Genomic DNA, 27634 nt, shown 5'->3' on the forward strand with positions numbered 1-27634 from the left:
AATGGCAGCTAATGCCAGATCAGAGGTCAAGTGAAGCTCACTCTCTTTTGGGAAAATTGAAAGAAACCCACCACGTGAATGGGTCATTGAAAACAGCCTGGGATATATTCCCTATAGTCATTCTGAAAGTTCAAGGGCAGAGGAAAAAAGAGAAGAAAAAAAAAGGAAGCTGTCTCTGTATTCACTAAACTTCTAATATCTGAAAGTGCTTAAAAAACCACTCACACTTTTTTCATACACTCATGGAAAAACACACTAAGCTTTTGACTCGCTGGTTTTGTTTTTCCAGCGAGTCCCTTCCAGGCTCCACGCGCCCTCTCACCGTCACGTCTGCTGGGTGAGCTGGGAGCTGACAGCCTCGAGAGGAGCTCTCTGTGATTTTGCCACATCGGGTTTCAAGTATCAGCTTGCTGGAAGTGCGGCAGAGAGGGAGGAGGGAGGGAGGGAAGTGGTGAGAGCTTTGCCAGCACACCTGCACAAGCTTTGGGCTCTCCTGGACACTCTGTGTGCTAATGATGTATAACCTGCAGAGCCTGGCAACTCGCTCGCTGAAGACTCTACCAGACAGGCTCTGCATGCCTCTGATTCCTAATTTCTTAAAACAAGTAAGAAACTGCCCCCCACTCCCTGCCCCGTGCTGTAGGTAAATGCCCAGGGTGGAAATTGAGATGTGCTCAGCTGGGCAGAGCTTCTACCAAGGCAAGGAACAAATGACAATTTAATTATGGTGCTTTAGGTCTATGTAATTCCTCTAACAAAGCAAAAGGGAGGAAAAAAGCTGAAAGAGAGACAGAGTTCATTTCAGCTCCAATGTTCTGCTAATTTTTCTTTTCACTATTAGAGATGCATCTGGATCCTATTTCTAATCCACTCTCAAATTTGCTTGAATTAAAATCCCAGATCACTGCTGTGTTTTCAAGTTGAAGTGTGCATAGTAGCCAAGGTTTATATTGCAATTTCTGGAGTTATGGAATGATGAGCTCCAAAAGTGGAAAGTGTGTTGTATGCCTGAATCCTGGGGAGAAAAAACCTGGTTGGCATCAGTGTTATTTGGAATTGGAGCCCATTTGTAGAATAAATAGCCCTGAAGTTCAAACACGGCTACATTTTACATGTGGTTCTGCCCACTGGAGCTGGTGCAAGAGCAAAGGCTGCCATGCTGGAGATGTAGGAATGGGAAGTGCAACTTAATTAGAAAGCCTGGATATTTTTCAACTTTTCCCTGACATTTAAAAGTCTCCCCATTAGTTTGAAGCTTATTTTAATGAGAAATTCACTTTCTGATCAAACCAGCAGCTGCTTTGAAATACCTGCACTTTCTCTATTGCTCCCTGAATCTCAGTCCAGCACCCTGCTTATGAATAAATCCAATAGTCTTGTTAGACTGGAAAACACCACAGCTCTCATGGAGTTACGAATCCCCATATTCTCTGGGCTTTCATCTCTGCCATGACAATTCCCAGCTTCTGCCAGGTGAAGCCAGCCAGCCAATATTTATGGAAAATGAGCAGACAAATCATTTCCAATAGCAGGCTGCAATTATTAATTGCATCAGTTTACACTGACATCCAAATGGACAGATATAAGCCAAAAAATTGGAGTAATGGCTCCACCCACCTACCACCCAAATGTACACAAGCCAGCATGGTTAAAAAGAGGACTGAAAGTCAGGGCTGGGGCGTTCTCCTTCTGCTGTGTTATGGTGGGATAGCCAAACTTCCACACAACCTTTCTGCCAGGCAATTCATCCAGCCCTAAACTGACCTTACCTCACTCAGGAAGTTCAGTGGCTTCTCTCAGAATCAGCTTCTTTTTAAACAGAGCTAGAAATGCACTACTGTCAATAAGAGCAAGAGATTCTATTTTGGAGATTGGGTGTTGCAGGGTCATGATTTAAACCTGTTAAGTACCTAAAATACAGCTCAGCCCAAGCCATGGCTGGTCCTGGTGTTGTGTGTACATGTGTGGGCAGGGAAATAGCTGCAGAGGGGAAAGGAGTCCTGAAAAGAGCCCTGCACTTACCCTTAAAACTTCTTCCTTGCCCCTCTCCAAGCTGGCCTAAATTCAACTACATCGAAGTACTCCCCAAATTTCATTTCCAGTAAATTCCCAACCCTGAACAAAACAGCACCTGCTGTTTGTTGAAGCATCTTCACATGCCATGGTTGATCCATTCCTCCTGGCTCCATCACCTGGAGAAAAAGGATTCTGTTCAGCTTCCAGTTCCCACTCCTGACCATGCGACCAGCTTGGCCTCAGCATGGCCTGTGCCTGCACCTCTCGATACCACGAGCCTGCTCAGATGGGCTGGCTCAGAGGAGGGAGCTCTCCTGCAGCCCAGGGCAGCTCATACCAGTGAGGGTCTGGCCTGCAAACACTCACACCTGCAGGGTGCGGACAAACAAAGGCCCATGCTCCAAAGTGTGGTGAGCTCCAGCCTCCTAAGCCCTATGAAATCCCACTTCCTCTCCACTCGTGCTAAATGTAAAAACAGAAACAAAGACACACACCTAAATAAACAGAAAAGCAGAGAGCAGAAGGGGAGGGAGGCCCTGGTGCACGCCAACTAGTACAGAGAGATGTTTTCTATTTGCGGTCCTCTGTGTCAGACCTTGCCATGTCACGTGGACCAGAATGTGAGTGGGAGACTTGTTGGACACATTGGCTTTACAAATGCCTCACAATTGCAGAAACACCTGCTTTACATTATTTTTTTTGCTGGTCCACAACAAAATTCCTCCCTGGTCAACAGTTTTCAGCAGACCTCCTTTCCTCCTTCTCTGTGGATGGCTCAAATCACTGATTTCTAAATCCTGGGCCACCACAAGATCACTCAGGAACCTGCTTCAGTAGGAGGGTGCACCGGAAGGCAGAAAGGCCAGCTCTGCACAGAATTCTGCCGAAGTGTTGGCCAGAGGACCAAACCCACCTGAGGCTGCTCATGGCCGGGTGGGGGGAGCAGCAGAGGGGTGACCCAGCCCGAAGGGACCGGTCTGTCAGACCCATCTGTTTTCAGCATGAACCCCCCTGGCCACACCTCTGCAGCTCACAGCACTCCAGCCACCACGAGTTATTGCTCTTGGTCTCCACTGCTTCCTGTGAAGCTGGAATGGGTCTGAGGCAGCGTCCAATGAAACCAAAGGGAGCCTTTCCATTAACTCAATGGGCTCTGGATCAGGCCCAACATCTGTTTGGCCCTCTCTGTACACAGCACAGCCAATTTATTCTTTATCCATTCCTGGGCCTCTTTCTCCAATAGCATCCATATTTTTCCTACTTATGGTTATCATTAGCCCCACAAAGCACCACCGCAAGAAGGAGACTGCCTGTGCCCCTTTGGCAGCCAATCCCCTGGTGTGGCATAGTGGTGAGTGCTGCCCCAACCCCTCACCATTTCAGCAAGGCTCTCCTCTCTCCTTGTTCAGGTTTCCAGCACATTCCTTTGAGCTGCCAAGCTCTTCCTACCCTCACCTTCCCATCAAGTAATGGGCTGGTTGTGCCTTCTCTTCTATCAAAAACCTGATCAAGAATCAGTGCTGAAACCAAACAACAAGGTCCAAAGGCCTGTAAGACCCCTGAAGAGCATTGCCAGGCAGGGACAGGCTCTCTGAACAGACATTTCCACCTTGGCTGATAACAGCCCAGGCAATGGGTTCCCTGGAGATCTGCAGTGTGAGGGAAAACAGCCAACACTCAGGTCCTTTTGTCATGCATTGGAGTTCAGGGCTACAGTAAGAGACCAAGCAACAATTACTCAAGCTGGCTGTATCGGACCACAAACTATCTTATGTTGGGCAGGGCCCATAAAGTGCATTGAGTCCAAGTCCCACCTCCTCACAGGACTATTTAAAATGAAACCATACAACTACAAGCATCATCCAGACACTCCTTGAACTCTGACAGGCTTGGTGTGGTTACAACTTCCCTGGGGTTCTTTCCCCATCATCTCCATATCTCCTCAAGTGTGAATGTGTGTTGTGCCAGTTCACAGCACTTCTGTTTCCATCTGTTCCCACCAAATTTGTGACTCACACTGCAGAGGCAATTATGGGACTGGGCACAAGTCTCCTCTTGGGCCCACAGTGACAGCGACAGACACAGTCCACAAGACACCATCCATTCACTGAGCACTATACAGGAGTCATTTTTATGACTTTGCCGAGCCCTTGGATTCCAGGATCTTGTTTTCAACCAGCACACATGGATTCCCATGCTGTGACATGCTTGTCATTGCTAAGCAGAGCCACAGCCTTTGCTCACAAGCCAAGCTGCTTCTTACAGCAGGAAAACAAGTCTCCAGTGCTGAGTCTAGAGAGTCTTCCAGGCATGGAGCTGTGGGTTCATTCTGGGCACTGCCATTGCCCAAGTGAGAACCCCACACAAAAATCCCTCCCCAGCATACCCCCGAAATCACATGGGTTTGGAAATGGGAGCGTGTTGCCTGAGGCCAGATGTGGGGACTGGCAGGCTGCTGGCACTATGCAGAGGCACATCTGCATGTCAGGCAGTTACTCATTCCTGCATACTTCCCTGATAAAATCTGGATTGCCTAAAGCTGGTATTTTCACTCCAGTTTCCTTATCAAGGTATTTACCACCTCCTGTCTGTGTCTTGCAGACTGAGGGTGTTAAATGCTCCCTTATTCTCTCCCTGTGCGGGGAGCTGGAGCATGTAGGAGCTGGAGCTGCCATCCAGGATGGGATTTCTAACCCCACCAGAGCAGGGCTGGCTGTGTGGCTGCTGGCCCGGGCTCTGTGGGATCTCACCCTCTTTGTACCTGGGATGTGTCTCTGTTGATCCTCAGGCTCTGTTGAGCTTCAGCTGGTGGCTCCTTCCTGTGTTTGGGGCATTTATTGTGGTGTTTCCTGGTAGTCCCCAATCACATTTTAGAAGCTGTTTTGTCCTCTGCAGGACTCTCTTGGTGTAGCTGCTGTACAGCTGTAGGAAGAGAAGGACAGTTTGGGGTAAAGTTGTCTCAGGAACAGCAGAAGTGTATATGGCACCTCAGTAATGCACATAACATCTTTTTCTCTCTAAAACAAAAAGCAGGTCTCTGTCTCTTAAATATCAACACTGAGATAGGCCCCTGATCACAAAGGTAAGGTGTACTTGGAATTTTGAGCAGTCCCTTTCCAAGAGCACCCCACTCCTCTTTCCCACCCACTGCCGACATCAATTTACCTATTTTAGCCAATGGCTCACACAACCCCCTCTTCCTTTGGGAGAGCATCACCCTGAACCCTTCACAGGGGGTCCTTGAGGGCTCTGCTCTTCCCCCCTGAGCTTCTTAAAAGAGGAAAAAGAGAGACATGTTCTGAAACACAGTATCCTGAAAAAATATCAATTTCCTTGAGGAAAAACACTATTGGATTATTCACTGGGAAAACCTAAGCAACAGATCTGTTTCAGTTTGGTTTCATAAACATGGGAAATATTTCATCAGTTTAAGAACAACATTTGTGGAGATTGATCAGCTGGGTTCACACTGCCTTGAGGGAGCTGAAGTTTATTTTGGGATGCTGATTCTACAGACAAGGCTGTCCTCAGCCCCTCCCATGAGCATTATGCTATAGGCATATAGCTTGTGCCAATCAGACTGAAAAGAATGCTTTTCAGCTAAATTCAAAAAGAATGAAACTCGATTTCAGAAATGCCACCAAGTAATTTTAGCTCAAGAAAACCCCCAATGTGGAGCTTTACAGACTTTGTATAGAAAGATTTTCTTCTGGCATTTTTGCTCCATTTTTGAATTGCTGTTTGGGATACAGAAAAAAAATCAGAACTATCACATGGGGTAGATTTCTAATTTGAAACTTCTGTCTTGACATAGGCTGGCTGAAGAAAGTGAGACCTCTTCAGGTGTTACTGCAGAGCTGTTGCCAACTTGAGCACACGTGTTTAAATCCCACCACTACACCTGTGCACACACGAAGGCTCTCGGGATGCTGGGCAGTGCTTCATGAGAGCCAGGGGCAGAGCTGTGCTGTAGTGTGGAACCCCTCTGCTGGCAGATGCCACACTTGGATGTGAGGCTGTTGTCTCACTTGGCAGTGCCCACCCTGCTGAGAGCCCTCTGCACCAGCCCTGTCACTGGCAGCAGTCCAGAGGAGCCAGGCAGGGTTCACAAGTTGGTTTTTCCCCTCCCTCCGGTGTTTGGACGAGCCAACATTGAAATCAGAGACGTGGCTGCTATCAGTGGTGGTGTTAATTGGGTGCCAATTGCAAGGAAGACAGGATGACAAGGACACTGCTTGGGATTGTATCCTGTATCCAAGCTCTAACTTCCTTTGCATCCTCCCTCCCCTGGTATTAAGTCTAGCTAGGCTAAAACCAGCTCCAGACATGGCCACTCTTGCTGCAATTTCTCCTCAAACTCTCTCAGCAGCTGCAATATTTTGGAGGTGTCGTGCACCTGCTGCAGCCCCTGCCCTGGTGCCCAGAGCGTGGGGAGGAGCAGCCCAGAGACCCCTGGAGGCAGAAGTACAGGAAAGCAGAGGCTTTTGCCCTGCCCTGCAACCTCCAGAGACAGTGCATGAGAATGAAACACAGGCAACCATGTAGTGTGAGAGAGTAACTCAAAAATTACGCCTGTAGTGAAGAAACCACATAATATATTCAAGATGTCAGAGGTTAGCCATGGTGCATGTGAATCATGCTGCAAATACCTCACCTTTAACTCTGCCGTCGTAATTAGATTACAAAGTTTTTATTACGGTTTTAAATTCTGCCTTTATAGGTTGCTGTCCAGCTGTGCACTTAAATCTGGTTTTATCACACTTTCTGAGCTCATCACATTTAATTCTGCCCCTACAATGCTGGATTAACTTTAAGGGTCGCTGAAGTCAGAAGTCACTCACCCTTGCCCTACTAATGGATTCCCAGCAGCCCCGCACGCCCGAGCAGTGACGTGTACAGTAACCCAAATTTATCATCGGGCCGAGGGGAAGGCAGAGGGGGTGTTTGTTTATTTACTCCTCTGCTGGCTTCGCTCTGGGGACATTTGCAGAGATTTGTGCTTCAGGAGGTGTTGGTTACCTCCTCCTGGGCAATGCCACTGCCCTGAGAGCGGGAAGGGAGGATATCTGCGTCTGCCTAGGAGAAAGAAAGAAATCCAGAAATCACACCCTGCTGCCCCACTTGCTCCTGCCACAACCCCCTCTCCTGGTATTTTGTGGGTCCCATCTCTAATATTTGAGGCAGTCCCAGAAGACTGAAAAAATCCAATTTTTTTTTATTCTAAGGATGACTTCTTTGCTGTTACCTATCATCAAGAAAGCAGGACAGGGCACAAATGAAACTCTTCATCTAAACAACATTCACCCCCAGGTTTTTACCACAATCTATTTTTATTCTCTGATGAGCAAAGAGGTTGGTGTTAGATACCACCAAAATAAGATGATTCATTGCCTTGAAAAAAATCATCCTGCAAACAAGCAAATAAAGGGGAAATCATATTCTATTAAAAGAAACCCTCAAATAATCAAGAAATTAGGTGCTGAAGGTCCAAGTGATTTACATGAAGTCACAGGGAGTCTGAAGGATCTAGGAAATCACACTTGCTCCAGTGGAAAAGACATTTCTCTCTTTCTTGCTGAGGAATACTTTATTAGGGCAAACCTGAGCCAGAGATGGACAGCCAGCATGGAATTTAGTGGAAAGTGGAGGGCAAACTGTCACAATAATGCCATGACAATTTTTGACCTTTGCCTTTCAATGACTAGACACATTTTTGGAATCAAGGTTAATAATCTTCAGCAATATACAACCTTCTGCCTAGGAATGTGTGGTGATTAGGGCAAAGAATTTCACATGGTCACAAAATATCTATCTCAGAGTCCTGGGCTTATAAAATACTCTATTTCCTCCATTAATTGTGTCCACGTGGAGCTGTAACTAAGTAGCTGAAACAAATAAAACCAAAGTAATATTGTTTCCTTTTAAAATATTTCACTTAATTTGTGGAAGAGGTTTGGGCTCATTAAAAATAGGCCATCTCCCACGAGGGCTTTTTCCTTTTCTCCTCTGAGCCCCTGGCCCAGTGCTCAGTAACATGCAGAGCAGCACGTTGCTCCTTGGCACAGCCCTGGCTGCAGCCGCTCTCCTGCTCGGCTCAGCAGCCCTGGGCAGGCAGGGCTCCCTTGGCCGAGCAGCTCCTGATGTGCCACTGCCCTGAGAGAACAGTCCCTGACTGAAATGTCTTCCTTCCCTCTCCAGCTCATGAGGAAACTCCACTCCTTGCTCCCATGGAAAGCTGTGACTGTCACCATCCCTCTGTTCCTTCTGGGGAAATGACAATATGCTGGCCACATCCAGAGGTGCAAGCAGAGCCAGTTCTGAGCTAGAGTCTATCTGAAGGCACCATGCAGGCACTTGGTTGCTTCTGGTGGATCTCAGACTGTTCCCTGCTCCTCCAGAGCAAGCTGTGAGTCAGCTGCATCAGGGTGACACCAGGAACTGCTGTCTTGTCACCAGACTGTGACTGCTCCTTCCCCTGAGCTGATGTCAGTCACAAAACAGGCACAAAACACACAAGATGGAAGGAAAGAGCAACCTGGAGCAAGGGTGCCAGGCTGCCAGCAAAACCTCCAGAAGACAACAAATGATTGCACATTCCTTCCCTGGGGAATGTCATTTTTCCTCCTTCACTGGGGTATCTTTTCCAGGTGCTCTCCTCCAAAAGGTTGCACTCTCAACCACAGTTCGAGTTTGTGGGAGACACTACTCTGTCTAAGCAAAACCAGAAGATCTGGTGATTCCACAGTCCCTTGTGACCTCTCTGCTGCTGTGTGCTCTGACCTGGAAGGTGCTTGTGCTGCAGTGGGACAGGGGCAAGCCCCAAGGCTGGGAGAGGGAAGGATCTGACCAAAGGGGGGCAAACAAGCACGTGTTTGCTGGAGTTAGAGAAAGCTCAGGGCAGAAGCTGAGACTGTGAGCTCTGCACTGGCACCTTTAGCAAGGTGCCCTGTTGGCACCCAACACCTCTCCCTTGTCCCCCACCACTGACGTGGCTCCAAATGCTCACTGGGTATCTGGGACAGATGTTATGGTATGGCACGCTTCAGCTCTGTTTTATGAGGACATTTCCATAAAATTAGAACCTATGATCCCTCTCCCAGTTTCTCCTTCTCTCTTGTGGGCTCAGTCACACTGGAGAAGAATTAATGCCAGTGTTACCAGGCAACAACCAAACTATTCATGAGAGCATCCCAGTCTAAAGGAGTTCAGAGGCTCCCCCAGTGCTGGGTCACTCCAGTTCTTCTCACTGGTTTTGTTGTCCTTCTGGGGGGGAAGCCACATCTGGAAAATTACTGATGTCCTGCTGTTCACTGTGGACACCACTGGGAACTGGCATATGGTCTTGTAAAGTGTGATTAGATCTACAAAGTAAACTCTCATTATGACCTCTCTCAAGGTCTTTAAAAACACGTTTCCCTAACTGCTATGATTATATCTAAATTCTTGCATTTTGGTAATAACAACATCACCCACATTTTCCTCTCTCCCTCCTCTTTTTTCTGATCATAATTTTGTTACAACAGCAAAATCATTCCACAACTGTCTCCCTGCAGACTTGATCTCTGGGTAGGAACACTCTCCTCCCACCAGAAATCAGTATAAACATAAACATCTCCTCTGCTCTGGAGGAGCTGAACCTGAGGCATGGAGCTTTTCTGGACCATATGAAAAAATCACAGTTACCAGACTCTCATTAGCATCATCATCACCATTAGTGTTATTATTGCCTATGTTAGAGGCCCCCTCAGAGATGAGAGCCAAGACCAAGGCCTGATGAGGGTTCAGATGCTGTACAAACACAACTTGAGGGCAGCCTGTGCCCTCCACACTCTCAGGACCCAGCTCAATGAACCCCCTGTCACTGCCATTCCTCTGCTGCCTCTCTGTAGATCTGAATTCTTCCTTTTGCAGCTCCTGTGATCACCAGCTCAGCTGTACCAAATTTTTCTTCTCAACACCCAGCAAAAGCCCAGAATTGCCATCACTCAGCTCCACCAAACACTCCCAGCAAATGACCGGGATGGCAGTGAGGTTATGCCCAAAATCTTATCCCCACCATGGGAGAACTGGAGTGGGAAGGAGATTTCTGCCCCAAGTATGTTTATTCCAGAGTATAATGTTCTGCTCCAGGCAGGAAGGCATCAGTCCCAGGTGACTTCAAAAGAACTAATTCAGGATCACCTCTGAGCCCAGAGGGAGAGCTGGACCTGCCAATTCTGCAAGACCAGTTTAGGAACTGCAGCACCTGGGAAAAGGCATCTGACCACAGCAGGAGAACTCAGCCTAAGTCATTCTGGCATTTGCTGAGGGACAATGTGCAAAACTCACATACCTGGCTGGCAGCTGTGCTTTGCTTCTATCAGATCTCTAAAGAATCATGTGATGGTTTTAAATATTTAAAACCTTGTGATTGCAACAGAATATCCCAGTTGGATGAATCATGGGAAGCAAAGAGGTAAAAATATCCAGCAGCAGTTCCCTGTGCAGTGGGACTGTGTGTGCAGCTCCCATCTGTCTGTACAGGCATTTCTGGAGCATGTTCTCCAGGTGTGTTAAATGGAGACATGAACGAACACTTGGTTTGAAGGCCTGAACCATTTGACTTTGATAAGATTTTATCTTGATGAACACAGAACTGATTGACATCTCATATTTCTTGGGTTTAATGAGCTCATAACTGCACTTTAATTGGTTTAATTACCAGAGCATAATATTGCAGGTATGTAATGCAGACCTGTAATACTGAGTTATACAATATATTATATTTGCTGTCATCATAAACTACAACATGCAATGTAACACAGTTTTTCATGAGAATTATTACCAGGATTATCAGTGGTGAATATTCAGCGACGTGAATAGAAATTTCCTTTAAGTAATGTCTTCAGGATTTGCCCTCCTTGTATAAGCTTCTAAGAACAACGTTCTTCTGAGGAAAATGTGAAGGCTGTGAAATATGAAATTATTTCTAGGCTAGGGTGGGATTTGGCTCCAGAAAGCTCAGGGTCTAAGTTCCTCCAAGATGTTTAGACACCTCACTCCCATTTCAAATTTCCATGTTTGCGTCAGAAATACAGTTTTTCCTCTAGCTTTTTCCAAGGCTGGCTCAACGCTCACAGCATTTTCTCAATCTATTTATTGTCCACACTTTGGAAATGACTGTTAACAGTCCCCCAGTGTTTTCCTGCTATAATTGTTTGGATCTCTCGGGTGACACAATTAGCAGCTGGAAGAAGCACCGGAGTGTGGAACTGCGTCTTTAATTATCTTTCCATTGTGAGGAAGGATGCCATGTGCCCAGGCAGTTATTACACCTGACAAGGACAATGTATTTACAATGGGTGTTTATACAGGCTAATTCCTTACAAAAATACCTTGACAGAAAGTGCTCCACCTGCCTCATGTTCCCTATCGCAATTGCTAATTAATATTATTGTGCTGAAAACGATCCTATCAACCAAAGCCTCTTCTGTCATAACTGGTGCTCCCTGCCCAGCTATGCCTAATTAAACTGCTGCTGACTCACTCAGCAGGAAGGATGTTCAGCAGACCTGGTCTCACTGCTGTTTTACAGAGTCTCTGCTCTGCTCAGCCTCCCTCAAGCTGCCCTGGCTGCCTCTACTCGACTCCTGCTGCTGACTCAGGGTCTAAAGCCATAATCAGGTTCCAGGTGTAGTTCTGGGTTTAACTGCTCATAGAGCTGGCCATACACCTACATTCAAAGCCAAGCACCATCTGATTCCCTTTTCCAGTCACACTGGTTAAAATCTAGCTGTGAGGGCAAGATTATTCTGCAGGGCACTGCACACAACTGCAGCTGTTGTGAACTTTCCGTGTATTTGTCACACTAAAGTGATGTTTACACTGGTGGCATAAGTAAGACCTGAGCCTTCAAAGTGAATCAGAGTGGAACTGCTCTGCAGTTTTTGGGAGTTGTGCTGGGGACTGGGGTGAAAGGCTGCCCTCAGTGCCAGGAGAGTCAGGCCCAGTGATTTGGGCTTGTCTCTAGGTGTGTGAGGATACAAGCAGGAGTGTAATGGGATTGACAAAAGGACATTACTCACCCCTCAGGAGGCCGCCTCCTCTGCAAAGAGCTCCTGCGTGGCCCAGCTCAAATTGCAAACCTGCACGTTCTTCTGTTTCTCATCTGCTACAGACAGATAATTACAGAGGTGCTAAGAGGATAAACCTAGTAAAGTCTGGAAGGAGAAAAGAGAGGAGAGATGGGCATGACCAGCTGCTCTTGTCCTGGGCACGCCTGGGCTCTGCAGTGACACAGACAGGGCTTCTGGCCAGCAGAAACATCAGTCATGACATGGCCCAGGGGGCTGGGTGAGGGCTCTGGGGTACAGGGCTGTCCCCACCAGCTTTGCTTTAGCTCAGCTGCTGATGCAGGACTCAGCCTTTGCTCCTGGGGAGCAGCTCTGTGGTGCATGTTACAGATAAATTCTAGGCGAATGTAACAAAATCCTGGGGAGGGATGGCAAAGTAAGAAACCCACATTTTGGGCAGATAAAGCATCCAGACTGCTCCTTCTGGAGCTAACCAATAACAACAAAAAGAAACAGAAAAAGGGAAACAAATTAAGCTCAAAAATTGAATGCAACTTTCGGTGTATGAAATGAATCAAGTGAAACAAACAGGCTAAAGGAATAAGAAAGATAAAGAAAAATCAAGACTTTTTTACCCCCATGAAACCAAGGGGTTCCTGTGAAGAGCAGGAGAGGAAATGCAAGAAATGCAACACTGCTGCTGTGAAATGAAGCAGGTGGTCAGCACACTGTGCCTGGGCATCTTCAGCACTGACCAGGATTAGGGCACTGCAGAAAATGTTCCCAAAGCACCTGGGACCCCCTGCCTAAAGCACCTTGAACCCAGAATCCTCCTGTGTGGCAATGTCCCTCTTCCTGCTGCATCTGGAGAAGGGCTGCAGGGTGGCCAGGACTGACCACAGTGCCTGTACATCCCAGACATGAATCCTTCATAGTCAGGGACTGCCATGGGAGCTGAAGATGTGCAGCACCATTGGACAGCACTTGCTACTGCCACTAATAATGATGATAATAACAAAGGGCAGAGAAGAAATAATACTGAAGCTTCCTTCCAACCTTGAGTTCTGAGTGTGTTAGGATAGTTAGGATCCCAAAAGGCACCTGAATCCTGCTTTGTCTGAAGCAGTAGCAAATAGAAATGGTTGGTGAAGCTTCAGAATAACCATATATGTATGTGGTTAACAGGCTAAATAAAAGGAATACACATCTCTTTCTTTGAAATATGCCAGAAGGAAATCACTTAGCAAAAAAAAAAAGATTGGTTTTTTTGACTGCACTTTGCTTTGGAAGGAAAACATCCAGAAGAAAAACAAAATGCCAAGAGCGCTGCAATTGTGCCATTTCAAAATTTACAGCATGAAGCTTTTGGCTTTTTCACCCTCAAGTTTTCATGCAGATTGTTTTATACAAGACCATGGAAAGCAGGAATGGAGACAACTGACCTCAGCTCACTTTTCACGAGGGAAGGTAGAAGAAGAATTTTTCTTCTGGGGTTATTCTTGAACTCAAGTCAGGCTTCAAAATTCCTTCTTCTCAGGGATTCCATTTGGAGTATTGCTCATATGTGTCTCTGTCACCACAGTAGCCACCCAAGAAATCTCCTGGTGTGCCAATTCTCACAGAGCCCACAACCACAGGAAAGGGAAGGCAAGGAAAGGGAGGCAAGGAGCAAGGAGGTGACTTTTATAACTTAGCAGAGAGCATCACTGGCAGCAGTAGGTGATGAGCTGTATATTGTGACTGCAATCTGCAGCTCTGCCAAAAAAAATCCCCTTTTCTACTGCACTTTGAGCCAGCCTGGCTAACGACAAGGTGTCTTTTGTTGCCATTTGAGGAGCTGGCTGTTGGTCCAAGCCCTCACACTCTCATTAAGGAGGCAGCAAGGTGGGGCACAGTGCCCGTCCCAGCAGGAACACGTGTCCTAGGCTGGCCCATCTGCAAAATAATTCTGAGTGTCAGCCAGGACAAAAGCTGGGTCTGGGATCAGACAGGGCTAAGTCCCCTCACCATGGTGGCCACAGCAAGCATAGTGACAGCTCCAGGGAAGGAATGGAAATGGTTTGGGGAGTTGTGGCACAAAGAGTGACACCTGTGGCAATGGGCTCATCAGCTGAAGGATTTGGTGTAATACACATTGCAACATGGTTGTATTCTCAGAAATGCTTGCCAGAAAAACAAATGAAATCAGACAGGCTTATGATTTGGTTTGATTGCTTCCAAACTCATCTTTAATCTAAGTTCTTTTCATGGTCATCACAGTAGTGCTTGCTTGAATCACAGGGCCTAATTCTCCTGGCGCAAGCTGGAGTGAATCCATTTAACTAAGGGAATTTTGCCAGTTTACATCAGATTGTGGCTATGTTTAAGTGTAAGTCATTTAGAAATATGCAGGTACTTATTTGCAGCTTTATGAATACTTTATGAATAAAGCAAATAAATCTGAAAGCTACCAGAACAAAGAGTATCCCAGCTAATATTTTCTTCTTAGAAGAAGGTACAAGTATGATTAATGAATCACACTGTGATGCAGGAAAGCCATCGAATGGCATCAAGGTGCCCCCAGTCCATCTTTTGCCAGGAAGGGATATCCAGAAGATTGGTCACTGTGCTTACAATGGTGGCAGTCCAATGTGCCACCTGGAGAGAAACTCTAGGGGAGCAAAGGAGACCCTGCTCACCTGCAGCCTCTAGAACCTTCCACATCCCAGCCTGCTGCTCCACCCTCACCATCCCTGCATTCCCACTGGCTCCTTCCAGGGAACCCCACAGACTGAGGGGTGCAGATCCCTTGAAATAAACAGGGCCCTTTCAGATTTTACAGATGAGGATTTGGCCGTGGGATTCAGACAAGCCCTGGTCTGACAGTCTCATGAAAGAACTCAGATGAAAGCTGTATCTGGAAGGAACAAAACCTTGAACAAACACTGGCTCCTTCCTCACATTCAAGAACTGGTCAGCTCAGCTCAGCTTCCAGAACCCCAGACAATTTTGCAGTGTCAGGGAAGAGGACCAACCATGATTTGTCTCACTGCTCTGATGGGCTGGGTCTGAATAGGCCCCTCATTGAAGAGTGAGCACAGATTGGGAATTATGGTTCTTTATCTCTAGGGACAATTCCACTTCCCACACCCTAATTTCCAGCCTTGGAGGACTGCTCTGACCTCAGCCCCACAGCCCTGTATCCACAGGAACATTCCCCAGTCACGGGAACAGTCACAATGTAATGAATAAATGCATTTCCCCAGGAAGGGGAGACTGTTCATAACTTTAAGAAGAAAAAGGGTGATTACCTGGATTGAATGTAGTTCATCAGGTTGGAAGGAGTAGCAGCAGCTCCTGAAAGAGAAGGAAAAGGGAAATAAGTTTTCAGACCCAGGGATCAGCAACTCTTTCACTGTCTTTTGGCAGTAGCCTCTAAAAACCTCAGTGCAATGGTCTCCAAACAGACTGAAACCTCCAGGTAATATCTGAACATCAAGAAAACAAACAGTGTTACTAATGAAGTCCTGAGTAAGAGAAATACTGATTTTGTTCTATGTTTTGTTGTTATTTTGGGGTTTTTAACATCCTTTGCACTTGATAATTGTTTCCCTTAGCGAAAGCAGTCACGTAATATAAGGTGGAGACAAAAGAGCTACATTAAAAGCCATAATTACTGCTGTTTCACAATTAGTAGTTCTATTTGAAGATGTTTTGAGTAAGATTTATGGTATGTTCTCTAATTTTTAATTTCTAATTATGAGGAAGAAACTTAGCCTTGAGTATTTCTTCTCTAAAATGTTTAAAATAACACATAGCACAGTTTTGGTCTGTAGAGACGGATACAAAAACAGGAAAAAACATGTAGGAAGAAAAGGAAAAGGTTTTTTTGTGTGTGTATAAGCAAGGTTTAAATAGAATAATTAAATTTACCATAATCAATAAAATGTGTGAGTCGAGTTTATTGAAGTGGCTATTTCCCATTGCATAATTTCCCTGGGGAACTTTCATTTTTAATTCAAAAATAAAAAAATAATAATTAAAAAAACAAATCCCTAAGCACTTACTGTAAATATGCCAGCATATGTGTGAGGTTAAGAAAAGCACGAGCCTACACCCAGGAATCAAAGAGGGGCTTACCACTGCTTTGACACTAATTGTAAAAGCTGAACATTTTCTAGAACCATAATCAAATCTTAACTGCCATGGGGGACTCGTTCAGCAGCTCACAGTAATTCTAATAAGATGCAGAGCCTTTCACCTTTAGGTCACCAGTTCAAACCCACTTTGGGTCGGGTAGTAAACAGGAGGCAAATCCTGAGCCCTGTGAAGTGCCAGAGCATCCAGAGGAGATGCCAGAGCAGCTTTGGGCAGGAGCTGGGAAGAGTTTTCCCAAGTCACCCATGATTTCCCTGGGATTGATGCACCCTCCTCCTTGGAGGGCTCATCCTGTCTCCCCAGGCCTCAGACCCTCCCTTCTGGAAGGAGGATGGGGAACCCTTCTTGCTCCTTTTCCTCCATTTCAGCCAGTCACCCCAGGTGCCCCAGTGCTCCTACCCCAGAGACCCTGGAACTGCCATGGGGTTTTCCAACACTTCTGTAATGCCCTTCCCAAGAAAGCAGCAATCACAGAATCATCTCTGTTCCACTTCCACAATTCCCCTTCATTAAGGGTTCATTCTCTTGAACACCTCACGGAGAGCAGACAGATCAAACAGGAGCTGGAAATACCAGGCCCTGCCCCTGCTGACCTGGGCTGCACCACAAACAGCTCTGCCAACCCCAGCAGCTCTTGAGACCCAGAGCTGAGCCCTTTCCTCAGCATTTGCAGGTACAACTCCTTGGGTCATTCTGAGCTGCTCCTATGGGAAGTCCCAGCTCCAGCTGAGGCCCTGGCACTGCCTACAGCCCCACAGAACCTGAAGCTCTGGGACAAGCAGCCACTGCCACCCCTGCTGCACCGAGGCCTGTGCCTTGAGGAAGCCATGGATGTTGGCGCTCCAGGCTGTGTGAGTACCAAACAACAGCAGCCTGAGCAGACAGATCTGCAGCACGGATGGCAGCTGTCCCTCAGACACAGCTCAGAGGTGGCTGCTTTGTGGCTGTGGCGTAGGATGCAGGCCCAGCTTCCAGGCTGCCATGGTGTGTGCAGTTCTGTGCATGTGTGTGAGGGAACAGAATTATCTGAGGCCTTAATTGTGTCTCGTGTTACTACAGCAGAGAAGCTGAGGAGCTCGGAGGAACAATTCATTCATTGTCCTCTACACATCTGGGTTAGTGTTTCCTCCTTGGATTAGGCTGTACCAGCGTGTTCCCTCTCTGCTCACCACAAGCCAGCAGTGCCAATTTCCCTCCGTGGCAGCTCCAGTGACAGCTGTTTACTTGGAAGCTCATGAATTTGATATATGGGTGCTAGCCACAAATGAATGGAATACTTTCCAGATGCAATGTCTTTAAATATTCAAACAATAAGCCAAAAGCACTAAGCTGTCTTGGCCATTTTTTTTTCTCTCAACTCTGGATGTCTCTCAGAGAAGATGTAAACACAATTCCTTGTGCCACTGGCCAGAATGCTTCAGATGTTTGAAAGGCCAGCAGCAGCATGAGGTGCTGGGTGGGAGATGGCTGATGGTCTTTGTCACATGAAGCCAAACCCAAAATGGCCAAGAAAGAGCAAAATTAACCAAAAGGAATCCTTGAGGCTGAGCCATAGGAGGTTGTCTCACCAGCCTGAGGGGCTGCATGTGCCAGCCTGGACCCTGAGCTCAGGGGTGCTGCACAAGCTCCAAGGAGTGGCTTCCCAAAACATCTCCAGAGCCTCATCTGGAATGGTTTAAAGCAACAATAGCAGTGTGCTGAGGATGTTTAGTGGGCAGTGGACCAGGACCACCAAAATGCCTTGAACCTCTCCTGGCCAGGTGTTAGCTGGAAATCCTTCTGGGCACAGGAGTGGAGACCCAGCTCAGAACTGGAGACAAGACCTTCCCAGGTGTGCCTTTCTGTCCAGCCCAACTCTCAACAATGGCATCCCATCCTCAGTTTGCATCCATGGCCACCCTAGTGCCAGGCACTGGGACAAAAACAGCTCAGAGGGCAAAGTTCAGCATTCAGAAGTGAGCCAACTTGCCTTGGGAGTGGTGTAGCTTTGACTGTTGTCTTTTCAGCTGAAAGCTGACAAGAGTCAGGCTGAAGCCACTGGAGAAGTGGAATGGCTGCACTGAAACTGTGTGGGGATGATTGATACCACGAGAGCTGCGCCAGCCAGCGGAACTCAGTTCTTGGCCAACTTACATCACTTTTGCTTCCCTCCTTGCATTTTCTTCGGCATTTTCTTCTTTGCATTTACTTATTTTCTCCCACTGAAGTTTAACATGATCCGGACAGTTGAGCTACCAGGATATGGATTTTCTATCCAGTAATTAAAGGGAGGAACTTTCTTACATATTTTATCTCCTTAAAAATACCAACAAACATGGGCTGTGTGGCCTTAGATTGGAGGAGGGCAAGAAAGCCTGTCTGAATCTGAAACCAGTTCAAGCCTGAAATGCTGCCTGTTTGAAGATTTCTTCTTTATTCCCTCCAATGCTGTTATTAATTAGAGAATGAATAGCCATTACAATTATCAGCAACTTCATGGAACTGAAAAATTCAAGTTCATTATCTTATGGGAAGAAAATAAACATCATTTTACAAGGTTTTTAAAGCAACAACAGTAATAACAAACCACCCCAGACTCCAGTCCACAGGCAGAAGGGACATCTGCTAGAAAAAAATTATTATTTCCCCACCCACCACCCTCAAATTTAGGGATTTGTGGAATACGGGCCTTGCCTAAAGTTGCTTGGCAGAAATCCCCATCTTAAGTTCTTGTTTAATGAAATCATGTGGTAGTAAATCAAACACAGAAACAGGAATAAGTAAATCCACCACATCCTTTGAAAAAAGTATGGCTTGACTCCGTCAGCCCAAGTTGCCTGGACAAGGGATTATCTGTATTTGTCAACTAAAACGCAACGACCCAACGGTGACTGCCCACCTTTTGTGTTCCCCTCTGAATGCCACATGAAAGGTGGCAAGTCAGAGTCAAGCACCAAGAGGGAAAGCAGGCAAAGAAAGGGAGAACAACACCAACATCATGCTATAAAACCCAGGAGGCTGTCATGGTTTAGTACCTACTAAAGCCAACAGAAATCTTTGCCAGATCCTCTCTCTGTGGTTTTCTCCATGCCCTCGGTGCACTCGCAAGCTTCAGAGCCTGAGAGAGGTCCTGGGCAGACTTTGTCATCTGAGAAATTCATTATTTGGTCCTACAGAAACCCTCTCTGTTGAACTGACAATATTTGTAATGCCCCTAACTAAATTACATTTCCATTTTCTGTCCCATCTTGCCTCTCTTCCTCCAGCATAGAAAGCTGAATTTTGGTGCCCAAAAACTCTATGGAAAAAATAAGGTCAGTGAAATTTTCAACTTTTTTTGAAGGAAACTTAGATGTCACCTGGAAAGTCATGAAAAAAATACACTTTTCTTGTCAACATTTGGCTTAGGGGCATGAAAACATGGATTTCATTCACTGATATGTCCAAGAAAGCAATTGCAGAAGAGAGATCATCAAACAATATATACAAAGGGAGTGATCTTGTAGAAAGCAGTTGAAAAGTGCATTGTACCAGGTGCTGCTAGGTCCCATTTTGATCCCAATCCACTGGGATTGCTGCTTTACTCATGGCTGCCACTGGGAATTAACTTGGTCACTCAACCATGTGTGGAACCCCTCAGCTCTCCAGCTTTTAAAGTAACTTCAATGACAAATACACAAAATTTGGTATCCTACCTCATCTCCTGACGTTGCCAACTTCTAATTTGAGGGTTTTATTTTTATAACTTGGACATACTAAGGTCATGGTGTCATGCCTGTTGTGTGTCCTGGATCCATAATTGTTTTGGAGTTGTGATTCACGACTGTGAAATCCACGTGAAAGGAACTTCCCAGAAATCCCAGGATTTCTCAGAATCCCTCACTGAAGGCCATTTAAGAAGATATGACTCTGTAATTAACATTTTCTGAGGGAGTTAAAAAGTATAAACAGCTTAAACGTGGCATTTTTACAACCTTAATAAACCCAAGGGCAGCATTTACCAGGTACACACTTTAAGGACAATAAAAAGGTCGCTATGGAGGACTTCATTTGAACTTTAGTTCCTTTAGTTTGTATTTGAACTATTTTTTGTTTGGGCTGAAATTTTGCCTATATTAAATTCACAGCCCAGTTCTAAACAAAAAACCAAAACTAAACAAAACCAAACCAAAACAAAAACCCAAACCAAAACCCCCAGACATTCTGAAATTAGCAAAAATTCAAGTATTATCATTCTTACACTAAAAGATGTTCTTGTTTATTTAAATTTTAAATTCTGTTTGTTTCCAAATGCTTTATCTTTCACTAAAATGGTAAATTCCAAACATTGGGGGCTGAACAAGTGATGCTTTTTAATTGTAATTTTTTTTCTCCTTTCTGCTATTTACTGAGAAACCTCAAAACTGGGGAAAATAATTTGCTCCTGCACTGCCCCCCTTCAGAGGGTGCCCTACACTACCACGAATTCCTGTGCCCTGTCGGATCCGATGCTCTGGGATCAGGACTGGGGCTTCACAGGCTCCACTGACCCCACTTCAGAGTGGAGATGAGATGAATCTGGAAGGAGCCTTCTGAGCTGACTGAGCTCCCCTCCTGTGGCAGCAGGACCTGGTGCAGCCACAGGGGTGGAAGTGGGTCCCGTGTAACCCTACTCGAGCTCCACAGCACCACAAGCATTACCTTTTATGGCTCCTGCAGAATACTGGGGGATACTAATTTTACAGGTGCATTCTAGCAAACTGCAGTCCCTAATATCAGAACGCCATTAAAAATAATGCACTCCTTATGCCCAGGCAGTTAATTTAATATTAAATCAATAAAACATTTACTAGAGCTGGTCAGGGGCCGGGTTGCTGACAGCAGACTCAGCTCACGGCAACAAACGTCTCCTCACCCTTTGCAGACAGCTGCTGGTTTATTGTGGAAGACGTCTTTGGTCCTGACAAATAGCCTCTCTAAGCCCTAATGAGTGCAGAAATTCAAAACATTTGTGGGACATTTATTAGCAGGAAAATGCACCAGCCTTTTGGGAGATTTGGATCGACAGCAGCAATCAGCTGTGGGCTGAGTTCAGTCCAGCATGTGCAGGGAACACAAAATGACTTTCTTGGCTACAGGGAAAGGGATTGGAGCTTTTTCCAGTTGGTTTCATCTCTGGGATATGGGGTGGAAGCTTTTCCCCACGATGAATTTTCATGGGTGGAGTCATTTTACACTCCACCAGGTTCCCAACCAAGTCCCGAGATGGCAGAGGTCACAGGATGGGATCCATCACATCCTGTTTAATGCTCAACATCAGCATGGCCACCTTCCCCTCCCTGTGGTGGCTTCCAAACTAATTCAAGCACAAAAGACAGGATTTTGCCAGCATGCCTGACAGGCAGTGTGGTACAGTGACATTAAGAGTTAAAATTAGGGAACTGTTTTGTTCTTTTTTGGCTTTGGTTTGGTTTTCAGCCTATTTTCATAAAAGAATAGAGGTCAACTTTCTACCAAGAATCTGAGAAGCAAAGTAGAACTTTAAGAGCAACTGCAAGTGACACATTAAATAAATAACAAGGACAAAAAAGATTTAAAAAAGGAACAAAACAAAAAGGACCAAAATGGAGAGAACTCACCAAGCTCCCAGGGAGCAGCAATCTGGCACTCCTCTCTGAAGAATGAGCAGATGTCTTCTACCCAAATGGTTTTGTGTGGAAAGTGCAATTACTTCAAAAATCCCTGCAGAAGCTGTTTCCCATCACTGTTCTGAGGGCTGGATCTGCCCTGAGCTGAGAGAGCTCCAGGGACCTATGGCCATGATCCTTGACTCAAGAAAGCAGATTTGGGACACGATTTCAGTGCTTTAGGCACAGTGCCCCAAACCCACTCCCACAGCCCTGTCTCCAGCACTGAGGACGCAGGTACTGGCGTGGCTGTGGAGCCATGTGGCCCAGCAGGTGTCTGCCTGGAGGCCAAGGTGCTTCCTGTGCCTTCCCTGAACCCCGAGGCCCTGGGATGAGCAGGGTATGCCCAGCTCTGACTTGTCCTGACCCTGCTGATGCTCTCTGTGTGAGGAGTGGCCCTGCCCGCTCACAGAATCGCTTCAGCCGGAGCCCACAGAGCCAAGCCTGGCCAGAGTTAATGCTCAACTCAGTCCCTGGGAGCTTCCCTTGGACATCAGCATTCCAGCACATCTAATAGGCTGAAAACAAATTTCATGCCATGAAAGCAGAAATCTGGGTGAGGTCTGGGAGCATAGTTAGGATGTGGTTTCCATAAGCTCTCAGTGCTGGCTTAACTGCTCTGATTACAGTCCAGGGGTAAGAGAGTCCCACTGACTTCAACAGGAGAAGAATTAGGGCAGAACCAAGTGGTTTTGAAAAATCCCATCCTTAGAGTTATATAATGTAGAAAATAAGAATCACATGCCAACCTTCAGAGAGGAAAGTAGTCTGTTAAAATGGGTGTCATTATTTCGGCCCCCATTTTTAATTGGAGGATTTGTGGCACTGATAGATGAGCCCAATGGTGGCTGGGGAACAGCCTCTGCCTGGGGAGAGCCAAATTTCACTGGGGACACTCACAGGGATGTCTCAAGGCAGCTGAAAGCAATGTGTTGATGATTTCTCTCATAAAAAAAAAAAAAAGTATTTTTAAAAACCCAAACATATTGGTAGAGGGAAAGAACTTTCCATCAAAAGGAAAATCTCCTATGCCTGTCTAACAGTCCATTTCTATGTTCTTGTGTTCTTCCTGATTTATGACAAAAACATCTCTGGAAACCAAACAAACGTCTTCATTCCACCTTTGGAATGAACTCTACAAAAATTGTACTGGAAAATGCAGGCTAAAGCTTTTTTCACCAGTAGCCTTTGACAGGGAGGTGCCAGTGTCCCCGCTGGGACAGAGGTAGCAGGTGGGACATGGTGTGACACAGAGCTGACAGGGCAGGACTCACTGCTCAATCTGGAACACGTTATTCACCTGCCCATATTGCAGGAGAAAAGGAAGAGTAGGACAAAAATGTTATTTAAAGGTTGAAAACCCCAAGCTGTTCCCTGAAGCAGGGCTTTGGAGCACATCACCATTTCCTCAGGAGGTCACAGTAGGAAGCAGAGAGTGAGGTGGTTTCCAAAGGGTCTGAACCCCTGTGGCCAGGGCTGGGGGTCACACAGAGACAAACACAGATTCTCTGGTATTTGTCCCCAGGTGTTGGGGACCTGGCGTGCCCTCGATGTGACTGTGAGTCAGGAACATCTCCCAGAGAGGACAGACTTGGGGAAGCCCAAAGAGAGGAAGAGGACAAGCAGGACACAATGGCATCCTGGCTGTATTCACCAGCACCGGCAGGGCACAAAGCAGGGGCAGGGCACTATTTCAAGGATTTGCCATCACCAGGGCTAGAGGGAAATGGCCACTGACCTGCTCCTTTCCTACCCCAAGAACTGCAGCTGAATGTGAGAGCTGCCCATGTGTCTTGACTGCAAAGTGCTGTCACCTTAATGCCAACGCTGTCAGCAGAGCACTGACCAAGCTGATGGATCAGGCTGGGATAGAAACAGTGCCTGTGCTTTGGGGCACTGCAGTTAAATCCTCCCCTCACCCCCAACTCCCTGCTGGTCTCTCTCTGCCCTGCCCTGCCCTGCTCCAGCCACGCTGATTGTGCTTTCCTGGTGCCCTGGCATCTGCTGGGCTCCCTGCTGCAGGCTCCTGTCTGCTAAAGCCTCACCCACACTCTCCACACAGGGTCCTTGTCAGAGAAGGGTCCCATGGGTCAGGCTCAGCTGGTGACAGCTCTGCAAAGCCAGATCTGGTCTGTGCTCCCACCACTGCACAGTCACTGAGTGGGGAAAGTGTCACCATGAACGAGCCATTAAGAGGGCTGGGTGCAGAGATTGGAGCCCCAGGGGGATGTTACCACCCTGCCCAGGTTTAGGCTCCTCACTCACCTCTCCAAGGGCACACTGGAGGTTTCTCAGCCCTGTTCTGAGGAGCCCAGCTGAGGTTCCTGGCACCCATGACCCAACCAGGACCTTCATCTGCCACATGAGATGCCAGCCCAGAGGCTTTAGGGGAGAGGATGCTTTTATCAAATGTCTTTGCCCTAGCAGACACAGGGAGCTCTTGGCTGGGTCCCTCCACTCTTTCCCCTGCTTTATTTGCACAGATGTTTTTGCCAAGGCTTGTCATTAGCCTGGGGAGGGGGCAGTTGAAAAAAAAATAAAAATAATAAAAATGACCGAACAAGTTGAAGAAATTGCAAACAGTAAATCTGGCGCTCGCTAGGCTGAGCCCAATAAGTTGCTGAGGTTGTACTTTTCAGATTCGGTTTTAGGCTCTTGTAAATTTTCAGTTATTTTTAACCCACCTTTCTGAGTGAGCCTAGGAATGAGAAAGTAATTGTTTCATCAACTCGGGCTATATAAATCTCCTTGGGGTTTATTATTTGCTGTTTCATTTTACTGGCACAAGAGCTCCTAGGAAAGTACAATAACCCACTCCTTGATTTACAGCTTGGAAGCAGGCGCACGCTGAAAACCCGAGCGCGCAGCACCTGAGGAAAAGTGCTCTGAGTTAATTGAAAAGCTTCAGGAAACTGGAATTCCTCGCAGTGATACTGTCACATGCGTCAGCCACCAGATGTAACTCCAATATTCTGCCTTCATAATAAGAATCCAATTGATATCCCCAGAAATAAAAACCTGCAGCCAGAATAACAGTACATTTATCACGGGCAGGCTTAAACCCTACAGGAGAGCTGCCCTCAGCACAGGAGTTAGGAAGTGCTGGGGGTGCTTTTTCTTGTAAAAAAGCTTTTTTGTGCATATACCTGTGCATACAGACACACAGCTATCTGGATCTCCAAAGGCAGCCTAGGATGAGAAAAAGGATGTGGCCTCTGGAGAGGAAACCCAGGGAATGGCATTTCTGGGGGCAGATTTAGAGGTCTCCAGCTTAGGCAGGTTTCACGCTACCTTCAGTAGCAGGGTTTGCATTTTGTCAGGATGGGGTTTGTTGCCCAGTGTTTGAACTGCAAAACCACCTGGCCTGAGATTTCCCTGGGATGCCAAGACACAGCAGCCCTGAAAACAAAACCACTTTGGTCCCCATCCTTAAGAGCAGGCTCTGCACCCTGCTCTGCTGAGAGCTCACCTCAGCCAAGAGGCTCAGGGTACCACACGGCCCCAGTGGGATTTAGCTGTCCATGCCACTGGCAGGCACTGTCCAATGGGAACATTCCCATGGAGATTTTACACACATTAGGGTGACAACACCCCTCTGGTTTTGTTCTGACCACTTCTGGGCAATGTCTGACTTTACTCAGACTGGACACCGTTGGTTTAAGGATCTTTGTTTTCAAAAGGACAGCTCTGCCTCAGGATGAGGCACAAGTGCTTCTTTGCCCCATTCCACAGCTGAAAAGTGCTATTTCAGACAGAAACCACAAAATGCAATGAAATTAGTGACCCTACTGGAGTTTAAACTCTTCTGTGTATTTCCACAGTCAATAATCTTAATATATTGCACCCACACATGTGCACAAAAGTATATGTGTAATATATATGTGTGTAATAAATATGTAAAAAAGCATTACAATAATATTGTCACCTAAGCAGCATGTTTGCAATGCCAGTCCCTCCCACATCAGAGCAGGTTGTTCTGCTACTCCCACCTCCTCCCTGCATCTCCTCCAAGACTGTTGCACGCTGAGTTTTTTTTAAAAAAAACCCTAAATCACCAAAATTGCAGCAGTTTAATTACATCAGCTAACTTTTGTCCTGTCACCTTATTTAACAGTCTCAGCTTTGTCCGCAGCACACAGGTTGTGCTCAGGAGTAATTCAGCTCAAATATAAGAGGCCAAATGACTTCTCAAGTTTGTCAGGCTTCTGACAAGGGCTGATTTCTCCCACAAACCTGCTCCAAAGCCTCTTGTGGATAATGCCACTGGCATAAAACACTGCCTTGGGAATTGGCCCGCAGTCAGCCCTGCCAGAGGAAGGCCAGGACAGGCTGCAGGTCTGCAGCCCTCCTGGTCATGAGAGCCTGGTGAGGAACATCACCCTCCTGCTGGCTGTAGGGAGCTGGCAATGTCCCTTCTTACAGCTCCTGGATAACAAAACCCAACTTTATGTTGGGATGAGATGCTTTTCAGTACTTTATGCAAGTGTCCCTCTCCCATCTGAGACCTCTATTTTCATTTTTTAATCAATTGCCCAAATCTCACTAGTGCCTGTTTTTGTTTTTTCATGAGATCTGGAAGGAGGTATCTGGCAGGAATGACAGATCCCCAGGAGCAGAATAAGGAGGCCATTCCATGGAGGATGGAGAGCACCCATAATGCTCTGCCCCCTCCAAGAAGAGCCATTCCAAGGAGTCAGTCCAAAGCACTCTCATATTAACCTGCCTCTGAAGTTTAGGTAAATTTCCTGATCACTTAGACTTTCAATTTATTTTTAGGGGACTATTTCCAGTAAGTGGTTCAAGATGGATTACAGTTTAACTGGAAGCTTGGGAATAAAAAGATAGTCACAGAAAAGCTGGGTTCAATTCTTACCTCTGCCACAGACTTCCTGTATAAATCTGGACATGCTGCTCCGGGGGGGGGGGAATTCACCCACCTAACTCAAACCATGGAATTTCAATGGCTCTGTTAAAGAGCTCAGGCTTCCATCAGAGCCAGAGCACTGAGATGGGCTGGGGGATCCAGAGCACTGCCAGGAGAGCTGCACTGTCCAGCTGAACAGGCAGCACAGGCTCCCAGTGAATCACCTCTGCCCTCCTGACGTCCTTGGGGCTCAGTTTCTCACCCCAGAAATATATTCTGTATTAGTGACAGGAAGAAAGTTGTACCCAAACTGAGCTTGAGCTCAGGACAGATGTGGGAGATGCACCAGGCAAAGTCTGGATTTTAAATTTTTCATTGCTCTCTGTGATTTATCAAATTTCAGGTATTTTAAAAAAAGTTATAAAATTAATATATTTCAGGTGTATTTTTATAAATTTGCTTCCCCCCTCCCTTTTGTTTTTCTCTCCCTATGCTTATCCCTGGGATATTGAGAAACACAGCACCACTTCTGATGACACTGGTGAAAATACTGTCACAAAACCTCAGAGCTTCATGAATAGACCCCCAAAACCAAACATCATCCCTGTCAGTGTTTTTGAAATGAAAAAAAGTAGACTGTGTATGCTACTGAGGTAAATTCAAATTCTTCTATTCTTGTTCTTCCCCAGACATAAGTTGTAAGGACTTTTTTTGTTCACCTTTAGTTCAGACTGACTGAGACCACTGCTCCCTACATCTCTGGAATGAAATTATTTGAGAACCCTGAAATGCCTAAGAAAGGAAAGCAACACCACGGAGCCAATATTGGGTAAGGAATTTTAAAATGTGAGGCTTCATGTGTATCAGGTTCAGCTCTTAACAATAAACACGTTGAACATTCCTGGGGCACTTTTTTTTTT

This window comes from Agelaius phoeniceus, chromosome 3 (genome assembly GCF_051311805.1).
Source record: "Agelaius phoeniceus isolate bAgePho1 chromosome 3, bAgePho1.hap1, whole genome shotgun sequence".
Taxonomy (NCBI): domain Eukaryota; kingdom Metazoa; phylum Chordata; class Aves; order Passeriformes; family Icteridae; genus Agelaius; species Agelaius phoeniceus.